This window comes from Zonotrichia leucophrys, chromosome 4A (genome assembly GCF_028769735.1).
Source record: "Zonotrichia leucophrys gambelii isolate GWCS_2022_RI chromosome 4A, RI_Zleu_2.0, whole genome shotgun sequence".
Lineage (NCBI taxonomy): Eukaryota > Metazoa > Chordata > Aves > Passeriformes > Passerellidae > Zonotrichia > Zonotrichia leucophrys.
The window spans coordinates 7,188,305-7,207,354 of NC_088174.1; the positions used below are offsets into that span (position 1 = coordinate 7,188,305).

The 19,050-nt window shown below is 39.2% G+C and overlaps 1 protein-coding gene across 3 annotated transcripts in view; it reads left to right on the forward strand.

Moving 5' to 3' along the window:
• The window catches only part of MAMLD1 (mastermind like domain containing 1), a 243,387-nt gene that overhangs the window by 67,161 nt on the left and 157,176 nt on the right, over nucleotides 1-19,050 (forward strand). For all 3 annotated transcript variants that reach the window (XM_064713259.1, XM_064713258.1, XM_064713257.1), the window contains exon 2: nucleotides 738-865. The gene's annotated coding sequence lies outside the window, so the exon portion shown is untranslated. The remainder of the gene's footprint in view (nucleotides 1-737; nucleotides 866-19,050) is intronic.

The window sequence follows — 19,050 nt, forward strand, 5'->3', positions numbered from 1 at the left end:
AAAGCTTGAAAGCTTTCAGTTCCATTCTGTTTTGAAAATGCAAATGAGACAAGTTCTGAAATCTGCAACCCAGCTTCTACTTGCTGATTTATATCTAAGAAATGGCATGTTTACTAGAATACCTACTGAAACAGAAGATTTACTTAAAACCAGTTTCTCACTTTATTAGAGTTACAAAGATTTTCAGACCTGTAACATCACTGTACTCTTCAGAAACAAGGAAATATGCAAATAAGTTATGTATAATAGCTGCTGCTTGCTATGTTTGTAAAATAATTATATTTACCAGTTAATTGACCTTGTGTGCACAATAGGGACAAAAATAAAGAAATGATGCATGAAAATTCAGAGTAGCACTGAATTGGATTGGTTTGGAAAAATATATTAACTGTTAATTTTCAAAAATAGCAAGCAATTAATTGCTGCTGTAATGAACATTTCTGTTTTACTCTGGCAACCATACTACGTTAACATAATACACTGCAAGTCAAGGCAGACCACTTTATTGCAGTGTTTGTGCTGCAGTAAGTACAGCTTTGGTTTAATGTTAAATTTTCATCTCAAATGTTCTTACAGGAATGCAGATGTTGTCCTATTTGTTGATCTTGTTAAGATCTCTGTCATGTGAGTGCCAGTGCGTGTAGTAACACCTAATAAATTATGTAAAGTGTTGCAGTGTACTGCACTTGTATGACCATTTCAATATACTGTAATTGTTTTCTGCACTTCCCCCACAGGTTAGTCTGGCTTCCAGCAGAGGCAGAAGTGAATAACAAGCCAATCAACATGCAAAATATTGAACAGAGCAGCTCAGCACAGAGCCATCAGCCAAACGTGAGATTAGCGTGTGGCTGCAGACAGGACGGTGAGTCTACGCTCGGCTTCCTGAGCCTTGCACGTCTCTCCCTGTATTTTCTGAATCACATTTCTGTTGTTTTCTGGTCAAAATGAGCTGTTCCTCATGTCAGCACTGATGATTAATACAGTGACAGAAGCAGGGCCAGATTGTGTTTGTTGCCAAGTACCAGTGAGGGTCTTCATTTTGCCTGTTTGGAGCTTTGGAACTTGTCCCGGGGGATAGGTGTGAGCCCCTAGTCTTGATCTGGGATGGGAAAAGCAGGTACTGTGGGGATATGACCTGGTGATCTGACTGGCCCTTGCAGTGTTCAGCACTCAGGACCCTACTCTGACATGCAAAGGCACTTGGTCTGGCTTTACCTGAGGAGCTGTGATCCCATCACAGTGTGCGATTCTGCCATGCCCTGCTGGGACATTCCCTTTTACTTCAATAGATTTGGCTTGAGGACCCCATTGTCCAAAGACATTTAGTTTGTGGCTCAAGGAGTTTTCTGTTGAGCAAACCCAGGTCTGTTATTTACAATGGTACTTGGAGGACTTTGGAAGGCTTTTGGAAGGTGTTCTGGCCTTTGCCTTTCGAGCCCACTGAGTGGGAGCCTGCTTGCACAAGGAAGGTCTTTTGTCTGATGGGAAGATCTGGCACTGGCAACTGAGCTGAGGCCACTGGGCTCCCTGTGGATGAACCACACTTCAGAGATTTTAGAAGGTGGCAAATTTCAGCCTGTGGAGTGTTTGACCAGTGATTTGAAAATTAAAACCTCTGAATTGCATCACGAATCCTCTGAGGCATCCAGCACTTTTTTTTTTTTTGATTCAACGTGTTTTTAACTCATTTTTGTAGCCTTTTTGAAATTCACATTAGCTACCATAAGACTAGATGGATGACTGCCCATAATTTGGCTCAGCTCTCAGTAGTCAGGTATCTGCAAGTTGGGAAGCATGGATTTTTGCTGTGTAGGTTGATTCCTTTCTATGAAACAAGTAGAATGTTTTTGCTGTATCTTTTCCAGAAATGAATATTTTACAATCCTCCTCTAGTGCCAGAACACCCTTATGAAAGCAGCTAACCTGTGCTAATGATTGTTTAAGAATAAAATGGAAAAAAAAAAAAACGAGCACAGGAACTTATCTTCTCTGAATTTATGGCATTGCAGTCCTTCCCATGGCAACACAGATAGTCAGATGGTTCAGTAGCAAAGTACAAGCAGGAAGAAAAGGCAAACAATGACAGAGAGGGGGAAAAAAAGGGAAAGAAAGCAATGTGATTTTCTATCTATTAGACTAGCTTTCTATTAGACTAGCTTGTCTAAAACATATACAGAAAGCCCTTTAATATCCCATTATACTGTATACTGAAGCATTCAGGTCTAATACTATTACTGATAAAGAAACCAAAAGCATATTTACAGAGACTGAATGTCTATAAAGAGCAGATCAAGCAAGTCTCTTGAGAGAAGAAAGTCCCATATCAGATTATTGTGTGAAAAAAATTAGCATGCTCATCTCAATTACAGCACCAATTTGGTTTATTTAAAAAGGAAGTAATTCTGGGTTTATATCATAAAATCACTTTTTTTAAGCCTGTAAACATCCAATAAATTAAATTTTTAGATAAGATCCATTTTGCAAAAAGCTATTTATGAAAAGCTTCAAATAATAATTAGAGAGGATTTAATAACCTAATCACTGACTAATGCTAGCACACAGTAAGTACACTGAATTAGATCCTTTTGTGGAGTTACTGTTTTACCTCATCTCATTTGGCAGCTTATTATACAATGTAAGTTGCTCAAGCCTATAATCCCTAGACCAGTGAAGGTATGTAGCAGAAAAATTCTGATTGTAGTCTCTTGAGTTAGTAAGTAAAAAATCTTTGAAAATGTTTGTCAAGATAACAATCTAGCTGAACCTAATGCAAAAGCAAAATACAGTGTTATACTGTAAATTTATGAATGTTAACATCTGAAATATAAAAGAAAGTTATGCTGCTTAGCATAAACATAGATTAAATATTGTCAGTATAGCATGGAATATTAAAGCTTTTCCTTTAAAACTATGTGCATATTTTGGCTTATGTTAACTGCAGTGCCCTGCTAAATGTTGCAGGTATTCTACTAAAGTTAATGTGAGTCCTTTTGTTTATTTTAATGCACTTTGACCCAGACTCTGGAATTAATTTAATTCCTGGTCATCCAATTTACTTCTGAATAAAAATAAGTGAAATGGCACCCTGAGCCTGGCAAGAGAGAGGGTGGGATGATGGCCCAAAATCAGAAGCATAACACCGTACAAGTTATATCCCTGAGAACTAAAACTACCCCTTTACTACTTAAATCTTTTCTAGTGAGATTTAATTTAATTTTTAAGAACTTCAGGGCAGGTTAATGAAGGTCTACTCACATAATAGACACAAGATATTTAAAATGGGTCAAACCAAAAACCCTGGACAGGCCATTGCAATACTTGGGGAGTTTAAAATCCTGAACCAAACTTCTTGTGTTAAAAATGCTTGGCCATGGTTGCTCTTAGCATTGATGCTCTCAGTGGTCACTCCTCAGTGTTCTGTCACATCTGTCTGCTGGTCAAAGACACACAACACTGAAACACAGCACACCAGGGCAGCAGCACACCCTGGACACAGTCAAGGTGCATTTCACTGTGTATACTGAAATGTAGGAGAGCACTGAAGTTAAGAGAAGGCTGGAGAGGAAAAATACAAATACAATCAAGCAGAGCTGTGTATATATATATATGCAGATTAGGGAACAGATCCTTCATATTGGAGCTGTCCTCATGGAAGAAAAAGATTAAATACTGTCAGATCAACAATGTGACCACTTCCATAGAAACTCTTCTGGTGCCATTGAAAAGTTTCCATTGAAGCTAACTATAATGATACAGTCACAAAGATCTGGCTCTTAACAGCTCTAAGTGGTGTGTGCCCTTCAAATTCCACCTGAAGGGCAATCAGGTACCCATAATGAGAAAGTGAAAAATGAGAGGGGATTTTTAGGTTTTGAACAAAAGAATTTTAAAATGTGTGTGTATATATACCTGACAGAAAGTTAGCCCTTAAAACCCTATATAATTGCATGCATTATATTTGTGGAAGTGTCTTATTGCCACTGCATTGCTATTAAAATGCAAAGCAAGTGCAAGCATGTCATGTTTATTAAACCACTAAAAAAAAAGTTCTGACAGTGTTATGACTTCACTTTTCAAAGCATATAAATGGGCAGGGCAAAAAAGGGGAAGGAATCAGAAACCAAACTCTCAGTTTACTCTTTCATGCCTCATTATTGGAACATGCAGGGTGGAATATATAGTCCTTTGAGATGTCTGCAACAATAATCTTAAGATTTAGAATAAATGATCTCAAAGTACATTGCAAATTTAACAGTTTGATATCAACTTAGGCACAAGATGATTGCAGCTATAGCTGAGATTTCCTAGGCAAAAGGCTTACAGCAAGGGAAGAACATGTTCTTTTTTTCCCCTAAGAAAAGGCAAAGGAATCATAGGTGTGCAGGGTGTAATTATGCAGGCTGAAATGAGGCCAGTTCACTACAGCTATTTCCTTATTCTTTACAAAAAGTGCTGCAGATGATTAGATTGTCAGTATCAAATATCATCTGCAAGGTGGCAGCTCCAGTAGCTTATCCAACAGTGTCCAGTTTTCAGAGCATGGGATAAATCTAGGCAGGGCAACATGGAGCATTTGCCCTTATTTTTTTGTGACCCCATGTTCCACATCAGTGGAGCTGGAGATCCAGTGCCTTCTCATTCATGCTTTCAGCTTGAAGTTTCTGTTTATTGAATCAGCCCTTCCATTATCATCATTTATGTTCTATTCATACAACATTTCTATCTATTGTAGTACCTCTTCTCAGGATTTAAATAACTCTGGCACTGAATGGCTTGTGCAATCTGAACAAATAGTCTTAAACTATCAGAATAGCTTTATCTGAAACATACTTACAAACAGATTAAAGGAAAAACATTGTTTGTGTTCTTTTTGTGTTTTGTAAGAGTTATGCAGGAATAGAGATAGTCAGCATTGAGTACTTTCTGGCAACTGACAGATGCAGTCCCAGCAGATGAAGAAAATTGCTATGACTTCAAAATGAACTCTCTGCATGTTCTGGAAATGTTCTCCACTGTCCAGTTAATTACATAGCTTTGTATTTTTTATTATATGTAAGATGTTGCTGAAGACCTGATAACCTTGGGCTTATTTTAACTTCTAGCTGTTCTGGGTAACATCCTTTACTCTACTTCAACTCTTTGTTTCACAATCTTCAGCCAGTCAGATGTTGCCAATCCAGCATCATATCCAGATTTTTAACTTGAAAAACTGCATTGCTACCATTTCTTTGCATCAGAACTGTTGGTTATTGTGCAACATCTCAAATTGTTTTGAGATCACGAGATAAAAATAGACCATTGGGAATCCAGCAGAGATTAAGCCAGTAACCACACATAATTCTTGCACTCTAAAGATTCCATTGCAGATGCAGTTTTTGAGAGAATGTACAAGAAAAATGATGTTTTTAAACTAAAGCTAGGCTCAAAATTGGAAGCTCCTCTTCAAAAAGCATAGGTCTGCTGTGTTGGGAGAGTTTTCTAGAAAAGAGTGGACATGGGGAGAATATGAGTGTCCACATGAACCTCCTTAAAGTCCCTGCTTTTCCTCAACAGCTCTAGGAGAGCTGAGAAGGGGATCTGGTCAATGCAAGTAGTGGTAGAAGGCACTTCAACTTGTTTTCTCAGATCCCAGTAGAGTAGAAGGTACAATATATCTCTCCCTCTCCTTGTGTTTGGCTAAAGATGTCATCCAGAATTTTGCTGGAAAAGTAAAATGGGAAGAACTGGCATCTGTAGTCTGATATAATGTGTAATGACCCAAATTGCATGAGCTATGGCAAGCCCTTGCTTACAGTAGGTGTGGAAAAAGGAAATAAAGAGCAGCTGCTGTTTAGGCATGTTTTACAATTACATTAGTTTTGTTTCATTTCAATTTCAAAGTGCATATTGCATGTTGAGTTGTGATGAATATATATTCAAGACAGGAATATTTCATTCATACCTTTCATATTTTAGGTAGAAGTTTGAAATGGATCATCAGAAATTACTTTTCTAAACCTGTTGGTTTGTAGGCTTCTGACAATGAAATTCTCAATCTATTTGAACCCCCTCTTTCTTTCCTTGCACTATTTTGCTGTGTGCTTCTCTGCATTCTGAAATGTTTCCTTTAAGAAATTATACAATTTACCTTGAAGATCTTCCTGAAGATGGTTCATAGCATGTAGGAAGTCCAAGTCTGTGTGGAAAGGAGAGCCCATTTAACAACTTTTGAGTAGGACAGAAGCATTTTTATTGTTTAATCTTTCCTTGGAAAGGTGGTAAGGCTGGCCAAACAGTGCAGCTGCCTTGGCTCTAAACCTGATATGGCACTAGTACTATAAGTAAGAGTATGTATCAGGACAAACCTGGTTTATGGTATCTAACACTTGTGTTTACCTGTTATTCAAAAGCACAAGAATTCCTTCTTGCATCTCCTATTATGAAGTTGTACCATAATAAGTTGATGCAGGCTGTGCACACCTTCCCTCTCTGGTCAGAGAACAAAGGTTTTCAATTCCCAGGAGTGCTCAGAACGGAGCCTTGCTAACCCTGTTTGCTTCTTGCTGTAGAGCTCTTGTGTCTGTGCTTTGGTGGTGTGAGAAAATGTAAGGAGGGATGTAGGAACACTCCTTCCTTGGCTCTCTGGAAGCAGGCTGGCAGTATTCAATCCTTATTACATTAAGATGATTCAAGGCTGAGAATACTGATGCCACCCTTCCCCCAGCACTCTGCAGACACACACAGACACATGCACACAGAGTATTATCTCTGTTTGCCTTACTAATGTCATTGTGCAGTATTCCATTTTCCTCTCTCTTCTTGTCCCCAGGGTCTGTAACAAACCCCTGCTGGACCTTTTATCCACCCACTAAGTCCAGATTAATTTATTATACTCCATCTAGTTTTTGAACTGTTCCTTCTAAATGTGTGATGGGGCTTAGGGCTGTGCAAAGGGGATTCAAGGATAAGGGGAGAAAACATCCTCAGGCTGTAGCTTACAGTGAAAGGTTGTGTTACAGTATGAGCACCTCTACTATAATTATGCATAGCCATGGAAGATGATGCAGGAGGAATGACTGATTAGAGCTCATATTTAGCTAAATTAACATCTCAAGTCCATTTTTTTTTTGGTGTAAATCTGAGTTCATCATAATCTAAAAGCAAATATTTGCCTTTAATATCTCTTATTTATGCACAGAATACAGTGTACTCTTCATTTCCTTCTTAATTATTATTATTTTTTTAAACAGCTTCCAGGCAGAAAGTCAAAGCCTGCTGTGTTTTATATTATACTCTGCAACTCATTTTCCTGGGTTTTTTTTAATAAAACATCTAATTAATCCATGTAATCTGAATACTGTCTGTTTAAATTCAACATGCTAGTGAAAGAACTGAATGAAAATGTAGCTAATTTGTTATACCTATGAAAGTAAAAGGTAGGTAAAAATATATAGACATAAAAAGTTGAATGCTTTATGCCCAGTGTGTGAATAGTGACTGAAAACAAATAATAATAAGGGTAACTATGAGTAGAAAATGTCTGAAAACAAGGTCTTGAGTGAAGTGAAAATTATGCTCCTCGTTGTTGCCATCTCATTTTTGCTCATTGCATAGCATGAGCTGGGGCTGATGAGCTTGCATTGGTACCAATAAAATTGCTATTTCTTTTCTATTTGTGGGAAGTCTCAATATGAGGTTTTTGCAGGATTCTGATAAAAAGAAAGCTTCTAAGACTGTTGCAACCCAACCCTCTTTATCTTGGGCTGGACACCATGGATGACTAGTTGTGTTAGAAGGTTCTTTTTCTTTATCTCTGTCTGACTCAGCATCTTTCTCTGGGGAAAATGCAAACAAGAGGAGCTGGGGCCAATCATGTATTTAGAAATTGTGTAACTTCAGGTGGCAAAGTCTGTAATAAAAGAAGGGAATTAGAAAAGAGTGCCTTTGGATGAATTATCACCAGCACAATTTTTAATGGAATGTTTGTCAGGCTTTTGCATGAAATACCAGCAGCTCTTTAACATCTTTAAAATTATTACCTAGACAATTTCCAGTAATGATGAAGTTTAAAATTGATGTAGGAAATATTACTATAGTAGAAGTAAAGAGATGCCTCCAAATGGTAATATACAAACTCTCACAAGGGAAAGCTTACTTGCATATGAAACTTTCCCAGTAGAAACATTATAAATCATACATAAGTCAGAGTATGAATGAGAAAAAGAAAAATAACTATCAAGATAAAGTTTAGAATTACATAGTGTTCATGGTTTGGCACAGACAAATGCAAAGAGAACATGTTTAAGCACGGTCAGCAGAAACTTGGCATCTCATGATATCTGAGTGGAAGCCTGGGAGTCCTGTTTTTTTGAGAAATGTATTAGATCCATTTCTTTGCCCTCTTTTGCACCTGCACCAAAATCAGTCATGACACATCACTGCTAATGGAGAGTCAGGACCATTTTTTTCCCTCAGGAAATCTCACCTTTGAGGCAGAGTGACTTTTGCATGGTCTTGCTTTTAACTATTTTTGCAATTGAGCCTACCAAAACAAAAAAGGATGTGTGGCTTCCCCTCTGGCATGGGGTTGGCCATTCACATTTAGATCCCAGCATGAAATCTCAGCCGTGTTGTACCAGTAGCAAAATTCCAAATGACTTGAACAGGAGCAGCAGCCTTCTGATCCCCATTTCGTTAACTTCAAGGAACCGTTTGTTCTTGGCGGTGACTTTTTGCACTGCAAAAACAAATGGGCACATTTTAAACTACCTAGAAATCTCAATGGTACCAAATCAGTCAGATTTTTTCCAGATCTAGTGTGAAACCATATAATGGCTGTGTCCCTGTACCCAGGATCACTTTGTGTTGTACTGAACAGTAAGAGGAAGATTGTCTCCATCCTTCTTACAGAGTTTCATAAATTACATGCTGACATTAGATAGAGCAGGTGGCAAAACAAGGACATGAGTGATGTGGGAAAATGAAATAAAAATAAAATAAATGACATTTAGCAGGGAAGCTTGGGCTACATTTTCTCAATAAAACCACTCTCATTGAGAAACTGCTAGAGCCATGCTAAGTTCTGCTGTGTAAGTACAAGTGGGACCTTGAATATGTCTGGCTCATGGGCAGTAACACAAATGGGACTGGAGACTGCATCCATTTTCCAGGAAATACATACATATTCATACTGTAACAGTTTTTATTAAGGCTCAACTCAAAAAACATCCACAATATCATAAAAGCAGCTAATAGTCAGGACTGCAGCTGCCCAGATTAGAGTCTGTTACAGCTGAACCCAAAATGACTAATGTAATACTCCATTTCAAAGGAAAGCTTTCTATAAGACAACAATGCAAATAAAGCTTTACCAAGTAGTTTAGTTTTTACATTGCCACCAAATCATGAAGAATTGTCATAGAAGTAGCTACAAAAGTCTTTCCTGTCGGTGCTTCCATATTCCAATGTCACCATATCTCACCACTGGCTACAAGTTGCTTTCATCTCTGCTATGTTTCGTGGCATGGGAGTTGGAAGATCTCAGTCACCTGACAAGGTGGCTCCACGTGGAGCCTCCAGAAGAGATTGCAGAGGACACCAGAACTGTCGTTCAAAAGGTCCCTGTTTAATTTACACAAGGACAGAGGAGTGAATACTAGGCTATTTACAAATTCAGCCGTGCCCTATTTCAGTATGAGACAAAGTCACATTGCATAAAGGTAATGCTGTGTGCCTGATTCAGGCATATCTGACAGTTTCCACTTCTCTATTCTCAGCTTGCTTTTGTGTAAAGCAAATGTTTTACAGGGGTTTGGGTTGTGTGCTCTGCCAGCACACTGCTTGGCCAAGCACAGCAAAGCTGGTAATTCCCCTACAGTGAGGGCATATCCTCTTTTTATATGGGGAGCAGGGTGGCAGTTTCCTGGTCTTTAAAGTCCTGCAAGAACAGCTGGCCAAGACTGTAAAAAGGCAGAGGTGCTGGGAATCAGCTGTGGTTCATTCCCAGCTGGCAGACTGAGCAGGCTGCCTGCCTGGATGGGTGAGGGGGTTGTGGACTGGGAGCTTTAGCAGAAGAGAAGGCAGAGGAAGGCTCTACAGACAGGGAGTTCTGGGGTGCTGGAAAGAGCTGAGTATTTCTGCCTAACTTGCAAAAGATAAGTAGCCTTGGCAATTGTGTCCTGTTCTTGGGCTGAAAATAACAACTTGTTCTAGAGGTTTTTTGCAGGAGAATGCTGGTAGCTGTCCCTGCACGGTCAGCTTAGGCATAGTTGTTAGGTATCTTTGGGTAATTTTGTTATTCTTCTTTTGCAAAGGCAAAGATTCGGCTGCTTTCTTAAATGTTTGCTGGCAGAGGTTTTTGGAGTTTTTCCACTGCATAAATGGAGAAAACCCTTACAGTGGGTCACCATAGCTATTGACACTGCAGACAGTGCTGCAGGTCTGTCCTGTGTGGTGATTTGTCTCTCCCTTGACTTGAAAAGCAAAGAAGGGGACTCCTAAAACACACTGAACTTACTGGATTTCAGGTGGAAATGCAGTGTGAGAGCTTTTATGTAACAAGACTTAGAAAGTGTAGTTTTGGATAAAAAATGTAACTTGTCTTCCTTTGCTTAACTTATATTTACCTTGACTTGGTGGATTTGAGTCTCTGTCTATTACTAGCAATTTTGGTGGCAGTAGGTAACCTCTGGTGCCAAGCACTAATAACAGAAAATCACATTCCTGCAAAAGTAGTAAAGATAAACTGTGGGGCAGTGGTTTTAGTTCATCAAAATAGGACTGCTATATCTTTCCTGTTGTACTCCCTGGCTCAGTTTCCCTTTGGGTAGGGTATGCAGATTAGTAGAGGAAAAGCTTCAGGAGAGTTCTCTAATAAAAGTAATGAGATAGAGAGGATGCTTTTGCAAGTGAGGACTGTTGTTATTTTTTCTGCCAATTGTTGTAGATTAATTCATGTAGCAACATTTTCAGTTTTGGAATTCAAATTCAAATAATACTGTTTTTCCAGCTATTGTGCTCTTGTTAATGACTAAGGCTTTCTCTGAGCCTAAGAATTTATTTATGACTTTGACCTGCTTTGAGCCCCAGTTTTCTTGGAGTCAGACTATTGCATGCAGACTATACCTTTTTAATTCAGCTAACAATCTGAATTCTCAAAGTAGATTGTTTGAAGTCTTCAACAAATATTTACTAAATGTTTGCCATTTGTGTGGGTAGAAAGGCCCTAGGAAAAAAACACTGAGATGAGCACAAAAGCTGCAGTGCACAATAATGAATGAAGACAAAGCAACATGATTTTAGTAGACAAATCTGTGCATCTGTTTGAAAGGAAAAGTCTGAAGAGGGTTACCAGTCCTACTGGCAGTCCTCACACACTAACTGTTCTCCTTCTCTATCCTACATAAAAGTTCCTGAAACTGGTCACAGAGAACAGAACTGTTCAGTGTTTACATCCAGGACCAACTGGACAGATGTGTTCAGGGAGGGTTGCTGTTGCTGCTGTGATGTGAGGGATAAACACAGCTCCAGCAGCTATTCCTGACTAAACAGGAAACAGCCAAAGCCAGGCCAGCTCTGTGCTTTGTTCTTCTACAATGTGTCACCTTTACTGAGCATAAAAGTGAGTCACATATTGAATGTCATTTTTGAAATTACTTATGTTTCTGTTAGAACAGAAATGCAAGTTTGTAGAAAATGTAGAAGTTTATCCATGTGCACACACATTATCTTTTAACATGTTTGAAGCTCTATTTTCAGAAGCCTACCTCAAGTGTACCTAATGCAGAGTCTTGCAAATAATCCTGTAAGGCACAGTTGTTTACTAATAATAGATATTCTGAGCAAAGCTGTTTGAAGTGCTGCTTTACAGTCATCTGCTGAATTGAAAAATCCTTTGCAAACAACGTTTTTACATTTCAAGGTAACAGTTAAATTACCTAGACTTGGAATCCCACACTCAAAATTCCTCTTTACACTGGCACAGGGAATACTTATTTTCAGCACATCCAGTAAAATACATATTTTAAATTATATTTTACAGTTCAGTGGTTTCTCTAACCTGAAGATCCCAAAGTGCTTCTCAGATGGAGGTGAAGTTAGCTTAAGAAGAGTCCTGTGAGCACAATTATTCCCACTTTGCATACAGAGAAAATGAGCAATGAAAACGGATGGTTTGTTGAAGGTTGCACACAGGTGCTGGCAGTAAGAATAGAACCTGCACTTCTTGCCTCCCACTCCTGTGCTTTAACTATGAAGCTGCTATTAGGCTTTCCACATCATCCTGTGATTGAGTAACTTTCATTGTATCAGTGGAGATTCAGGAATTCTGAGCTAATTAATGCTCTGGCACTTTTCAAACCCTCAGCTGCTCTTTACCTCTGATGGTTCCATAGGGCTCGATGACTTGCCGTGATGTGTCTCTGAAGAGACAACAAAGAAAGGCAAATAAAGGATGGGGATTCACTAACCTTGTCTCACAAAGGTAGGGGCTGTACTCAGAAACATTTGCTTAGGTTTTATTGGCTCCTTATTCTTTTTAAACAGAGGGTGTAAAAGCTTCTAAGAGGGACCCTGTCATGTTAAAATCTGATAATTTGAAAGATCTTCTTTATCACTGCTGGCTGCACTGCTCTTCCACTGATTACAGTAAATCATCTGAATTCTCTTTTAAAACCCTGCTTTTTCTGTGAGATCAAATTAAACCCATGATTCCTATATATGCCACAAGGAGTCAAGTATTACAAATACTCTGCCAGCTGTTCTTCTAAATAATTAGGGAGGGACATAAGCTGACACTGATCTGGATCAACACATCCCAGAAGTTTGGGTTAAAATTTTTTGGTTCAAATTTGATGACCCACTGTGTGTAGAGTTAACTCTTTCAGCTTTTCTGGTAGTAAGAAGATTAATTGTAAAGACAACAAAGAGGTTAAGCTATTAAGAGTGATGAATTTTGGAGCAAGTCATTTTTTCAGTCCAATTAACAGCACATGGCCTGTCAGTAATGGTTGAGCATCAAGAACCAGTAAGTTGCAAGCAACCAGGAGGACTTAAATACATTCATCATAAACTTGTAATGTCATCTCAATTCTCACTGTTACTCTTGATCTCTCTTCACATGGCAAAGGTTTATGTTTTGTTTATGTTTTACTTTGGTATTTTAATATGTTCCAAAAACCCTAAAGTGGGTCATGAATATTTATCTACCCAAAATATGTAACTTAGCATGTTAGAAACAAAATATACAAAACACAAGTTCTTTCTAAAACTATTTTTCTTTTGTGTCAAGCAAACTCATACAAATATGTTTTTCAAGCCAGACCTCTAAATATGACTTTAAAACTATCAATACATATACATCACTGCAGTAACTGAATGCTCTGAGTGATTAAAAAAAAAGTCAAAAAATCTATGAACAAAACATTGTGAGGAGCACAGGGATGAAATAACTTTGCAGTGTTAATGGGGTTTAATGTGTGAAGCATTAAGCACTGCTGTAGCACTCATAAAGGAGCACAGCTAATGCTTAAACTTGTTTGACATCAGAGCCTTTTTACTACTTATATTCCAACATATTTACAAATTGAGAAGAGGCTTGTTGAATCTTGTTCCACGATAGACTTCTGAAGTATTCAGGCTGGCAGTTTTCAATTACTTCATCTTGGCTGGGATTCAAAGCAGGCCGGCACACAGGGAGGGAGGGAGAGAGGGATTCAGCTGGACCAGCTGAAACACAAGGGGATAGCACATGGGCTTAAAGGGGAAGAGCCCAAAGTCTGGGCTCTTCTTGACATACATCATTAACTATTAATAGAGATTCATTATTTTGTGGATTTGTCACAATTGGCTCTTAGGACAGGGTGTCTACATGCTTTACTAATTATCCCTAACCTGCTTGGAGGCACGTTTGTGAATGCCAGTCATTTACTGCCAATTTACATACTTGGGGGAGGGGACTGGGGAGAGAGATTCATGATACAAAAACAGGTTAGAGTTAGTGCATTAATGTTTCCCTCCAGCTCACCCTGTGCCATGGCTTGACACATCCATGTCTGTCCTAAATAAACCCAACCACTTGCATCCTTCGCAAGTGACAGGAAAGCTGAACAATTTCATCAAGATTAATTCCTGGGAATAATGTCAGTCATTTTAGGGGTGTTTTTAGAGAATGAAATTATATATTTATGATACAGTCCTGATTGACTATTTTATATTAAATGTCAGTGTTTTCTCTTTGCATAACACACCTTGCAGTGTGTCAGGAAGAATATTCCTAAGGGACTCCATAAGGGAACACAGACCTCCTGTTTGAATGCATATTCATTTATTGTATTCCTTGCCTTGAGGTTAGAAGTAACTTGTTTTGACCCAGCAAGAGGGTGGGCAAAGCTCAGAGTATGGGTGTCGGGGTAGTGGCATTAGCCACCCATGGCTATGTGAGGTGTCTTTCCTGAGTGTGCTGTGCCATCATCACTGCACTGCCGTGCTTTGTCATCCTTAGGTGGGTGGCTGCTGTGGCAAGATGCTTCTGTTCAATGAATCAATTGTAAATGAATGTTAGGCTTCTGCAGGGGAAAATTTCTTGCCTCCTTCTGTGACTTCCCACCCCCAAACTTTCTCTTCCTAGTCTCCTCTGACATGCTGCAGCAGATTTATGAAAATCAAATACTTTAATTGTAAAACTGCCACTTAATTGACAACACACAGGATTTATTTAGTGCTCAGCTCCCAGAGATCACTTTATTTAGCATTCCTCTTTTTTTGTTCTCTTTCTTCATCTTACCAAGCAAATTTAATATTGAAACACATGCCACAATCTTTATGAGGTAAATGTCAGCCTCATAGTGAGCTTTAAAGATGTTGTTTGAAAATTTCACACTTTTTCAATGTTTCTTTTATCCAGGGCAGGGTTCTTTGGTCAGCTTAGGTCTAGTAGCCCTAACATGGAGGGCAGTGAGTTCTTCCTGCAGCACAGAGTTCTCCTGTGGTACCTGTCAGTACCAGCTGCCCCTTCCCAGATCCAGCAGTACAAGGAAGGGTTCTGCTCTATGCAGTCTTCAGGGACTGGAGACTTCTGAAGGTTTCACATTTGACCCTTGCAGCTCTTATTAAGGATACTGCTGCTCCAAAATATCAGCCATTAAGCTCCTCACAAGTGCTCTTGTCAAACGTACTGCAGCCTGAAAGTGATTTTAGCATGACTGGAGAAAATGTTCTGTCTCCTCTTTGTGAGCACACAGTGAAGAGGATGCTCTGTGGGCAGTCGCTGCCGTGGGGCTGCTGCTGGTATGGGGACGTCTGCAGCATGCCTGTAACTGATAAAGGGGATTCATTGCTTTTCCAGAGCAGCTCCTACATGGATCTAGGCTGAGCACAGTACAGAAATGCACCCTGATGAAGGAGTAGTTTGTCTCATTTGCTGGATGCAGAAGAGGCAGTGTCCCATCACGTAGGTCTGTGTCATACATGTCATGAGAATGTTTATAGGGACATGGGTGCTGCAGAGGATCCTTGTACTGTGGGAAGACTGTGCTCTCCAGATGAGAAGCGGAATAAGTACAAAAAAAACCCAAAAACAAACAAACCCAGAAAAAAGCAAAGTGCAAAACAAACCCAAAAAATCCCCAGGCTGGAGTGAAGCCTGGCAAGACAGAGTTTGTGCAGAATATGCTGCTTGTGGAGCTTCCCAAGTTACTGCAGAGCATTTCTGAGGGGTGTGATTGTTTTAGATGTTGCCTGATATTGATCAGTTTGGAAAGTCCCTCTCACCTTTGTCTCATAAACCTGTGGGAAGAGGGAGTCTCTCCCTAGCAGGAGCACTGCAGTGGGCAGCTCTGCCCACTGTTCAGCTGCCTGGCACTGTGTGAGACCAGGTTTTCCCTGCACTCACCTCACTGAGGCTGCCTACAGAAAAACGAGGGCCTGTTTGAGCTGTGATTTCTGAGTATCTGCCTGGGGGCTATTTATCCCATTTATTCAGAAGCGGCTTCTTTTGAAAAAGAGGAGGAGGTGAAGAGATACAGCTTCCTAGGTAGTTGTAAAGTGCATGCTGTGTGTGCATGACAATATAGGTCTCCGAGGTTTAGTGGATCTGGAATTATGCCATTTGTCTCACACTAATTGAAGCGTGTGTCTGCAAGTGTGCAGTGTAAAACATTGGATAAATGTTGATCATAAAATAAGGGTACTGCATAACCTATCTTATTATTAAACAGACAGTCACTTGCAGAGCACCTTAAAATGTATGTTTTGTGAAGCTGCTCTTTTCTGTGCATATGTGTATACATATTAAGCCAGCAGGGTGTATTTCAGCTGAGCTGATCCAAGATAACATGTAGTCTTTTACAGCTTTTCAGAATCTTTCCTCATGTCTGTAAATATACTTTGCAGTGCTTTGAAATATTGAATCCAGAGTAACCAGCATTTGACTTAAACTTATTTCTGTATGAGAAAAAGAGATCTCAAAGAGTAAGCATTGTATCTTAAGCATGATTAAACTTCATTTCTTTGTCCACTAGAGTGTCTAGAAGAAGGGCTCTGTATTGTGAAGTTTCAAGAGATAGCTGCTGAAATGAGGCTGGGCCTGGATCACAATTTGAAACAACCAGGAGGTTACTGGAAAGAATGGGCACATCTCCATGCCCCACAGAGACATTCAGTGCAATATATAGGTTAGTTTATTCTGGATAGCAATGCTATTTGTTACTACATTATATTTATTGCCATGGTGTACATGAAATCTCATTGTAAATGTTTTCAAGAAAGGGAACTAATGCTTTTTAGTTACTTGAAGTTTGGTCTCAGCAGGCAAGGCAAATAGATCTGTGATACTGGCTTGCAGATCAGACATTTGCATGTCATTTCTGTCAGTTTTAAAGTAAAAAAAATATTTTCAGTATGTCATTTATCTTCATTGCTATGTCTACAGTATTGCTCAGCTGTATTGAGCTGTGCAAGTGGGTGGGGAAAAAAATTAGAAACTTAGTCATATTCTAAAGATAGCAGACCATTAAGAGAGGAAACACTTCTGCTGTGTGTCTGATCTCTGCAAGCAACTGAAGCATCCACTCATAGACTTGGGGGAAAAAAAGAAGAAATAAAAAACCCCAGCCCCCAAAGACATTTTCTATCTGTACGCTTCAGTGCAAAGCAAGTGGTGTGTGCTTTTTAGGCATGATTCACAGGCAGATTCATGTGCAAGTGACTCCAGGTACAGCAGTGGGGGTGGATCTGGATCGTGTAAGGCCAGTGCTCAATGTGGGAAAACATCTTCCTCCCACTCTCCAGTAAACAATGTCAAATCAAAAGGTTTACATTGCAGCTTTATTGTCAAGACTAAAGATACCTGGGTCACACTAAAGGTCCATTTAATCTTATATTCTTACTAGGATAGTAGTTAGCGTCGGATAGTTAAGGAAGGGTAAGATGAGGACAAATAGAGACAGCCCTGCAAACACCAGTTTGCATTTCTCATGAGCAGAGGTAGGATTTGAACCATCGTGCTCAGAGCAGCCACTGGAGTTACTCTGTGACTTTGTCACTCTTTACATTTTACACCTACAACAGTCTGTGAAGGCGAGCCTCTGCAATTCAGTTCTGTACTGGGTGAAAAAGTACTTCTCTTTGTTTTTTGTTTTAAGCTTGCTACTTAATGGGTACACCAACAAATTCTTGGGATGCGAAGAAAAAAATTGTTCATAAGTGAGTTCTTTGGTTTATAGTCCTCCACCTTATCCATTGATTGTTATCACTCTTCCATTCTGAAAAATCCTAATTCTCTCTGTGTAAAAGGTTATTCTATACCTTTCTGCAGCATTGTTGCCATTCTTGTTACCTTTTCTGTACTTTAAAAAAACCCAAACAAACAAACAACAAACCAAGCACAAAAAACAATCCACATACAAAAACAAACCATAAAAACAAAAGAAATTATGTGGAAGCAAAGTTCATCAGAAAGGGCAGCTTGAAGCAGAAGTTAGAACCAACTCCACAGGTGAAAGACGACAAAAGTATAAGTTTGAGAAAAGGTGCTGTCAGGTGCTTGTTGTAAAATCCTAATGATTGGTCAGAAACATGAGAGATACTGTAGTGTTTTCTCTTGGCTGACAGAAAATAAGATGCAGAAGGACTAGTGAAGCTCGGGATGGAAGTTATTATCAACCTGCTCTATGAACTTTGCACTTGTTTTGCACTCATGCATTTATATTTATTTCAAATGGGTTGATGGCAGCAGCTGATAAATGAGCTGCTGCCAGTTGTAGTCCATTGTGTTTGTCATCAGTGCAAGTTCACTGTAGTCAGTGATGAAATTTCACCTGCTGTGTGAGAGAAAATAAAATGCACAGTTGTGGTTGTAATTAGGGGTGAAAATCAATAGTAAAAGATGTTTTAAAAATGAGAAAGATGGTAAAAGAGAAAATGAGGAGAATACCGTGAAGAGAGAATTAACTGGGGACAGATAAAAACAGTGAATGCAGAGATATATTGGAGGAAATGGAACATTAATCCAAGGTGGAACACCTATAACCACTTTTTGTGAGAGACTTCATTTTAGTATAAGAAAGAATTAATTTTCTAGTAAAAATCTCTTTTCCTGGGGTGGTATGTGCCTGTGTATGAACAAAAAATGGAGCTGCTAATGGTGCCTTGAAGATCCTCACATTTTTTCTGCTTCATTCCCATGGTGGCCACCATCCTGGAAAATGAAGGACTTGGATGAAACTCACTTTAGAATTCAGAAGGGGACGCACTTGAATTAGTGAGAGAGCAGCATGTCACAGTACAGTTCACAATAAAGAATGCTGCACCTAGTTTTATTTTTTTTTTCATTTGCTTTAAAACTATTCTCTAATAGCCTTTGAGACAAAGTATCTGGGGGTTTGGATATGACCAGATGGCTGAGCACTGAGTAGTCTTCTTCGAAGTCACTCATAAAAAGCACCTGTACTAAAAGGGTGGAAAATTGAAAATTCTTGTTGGCTCCACAGGGGATGACTTGTGTTTGGTTTTGATGGAGTGGAATATCTTTGACTATTGCTGATTATGAAAGGGCTTATTACTGGCTAGGGA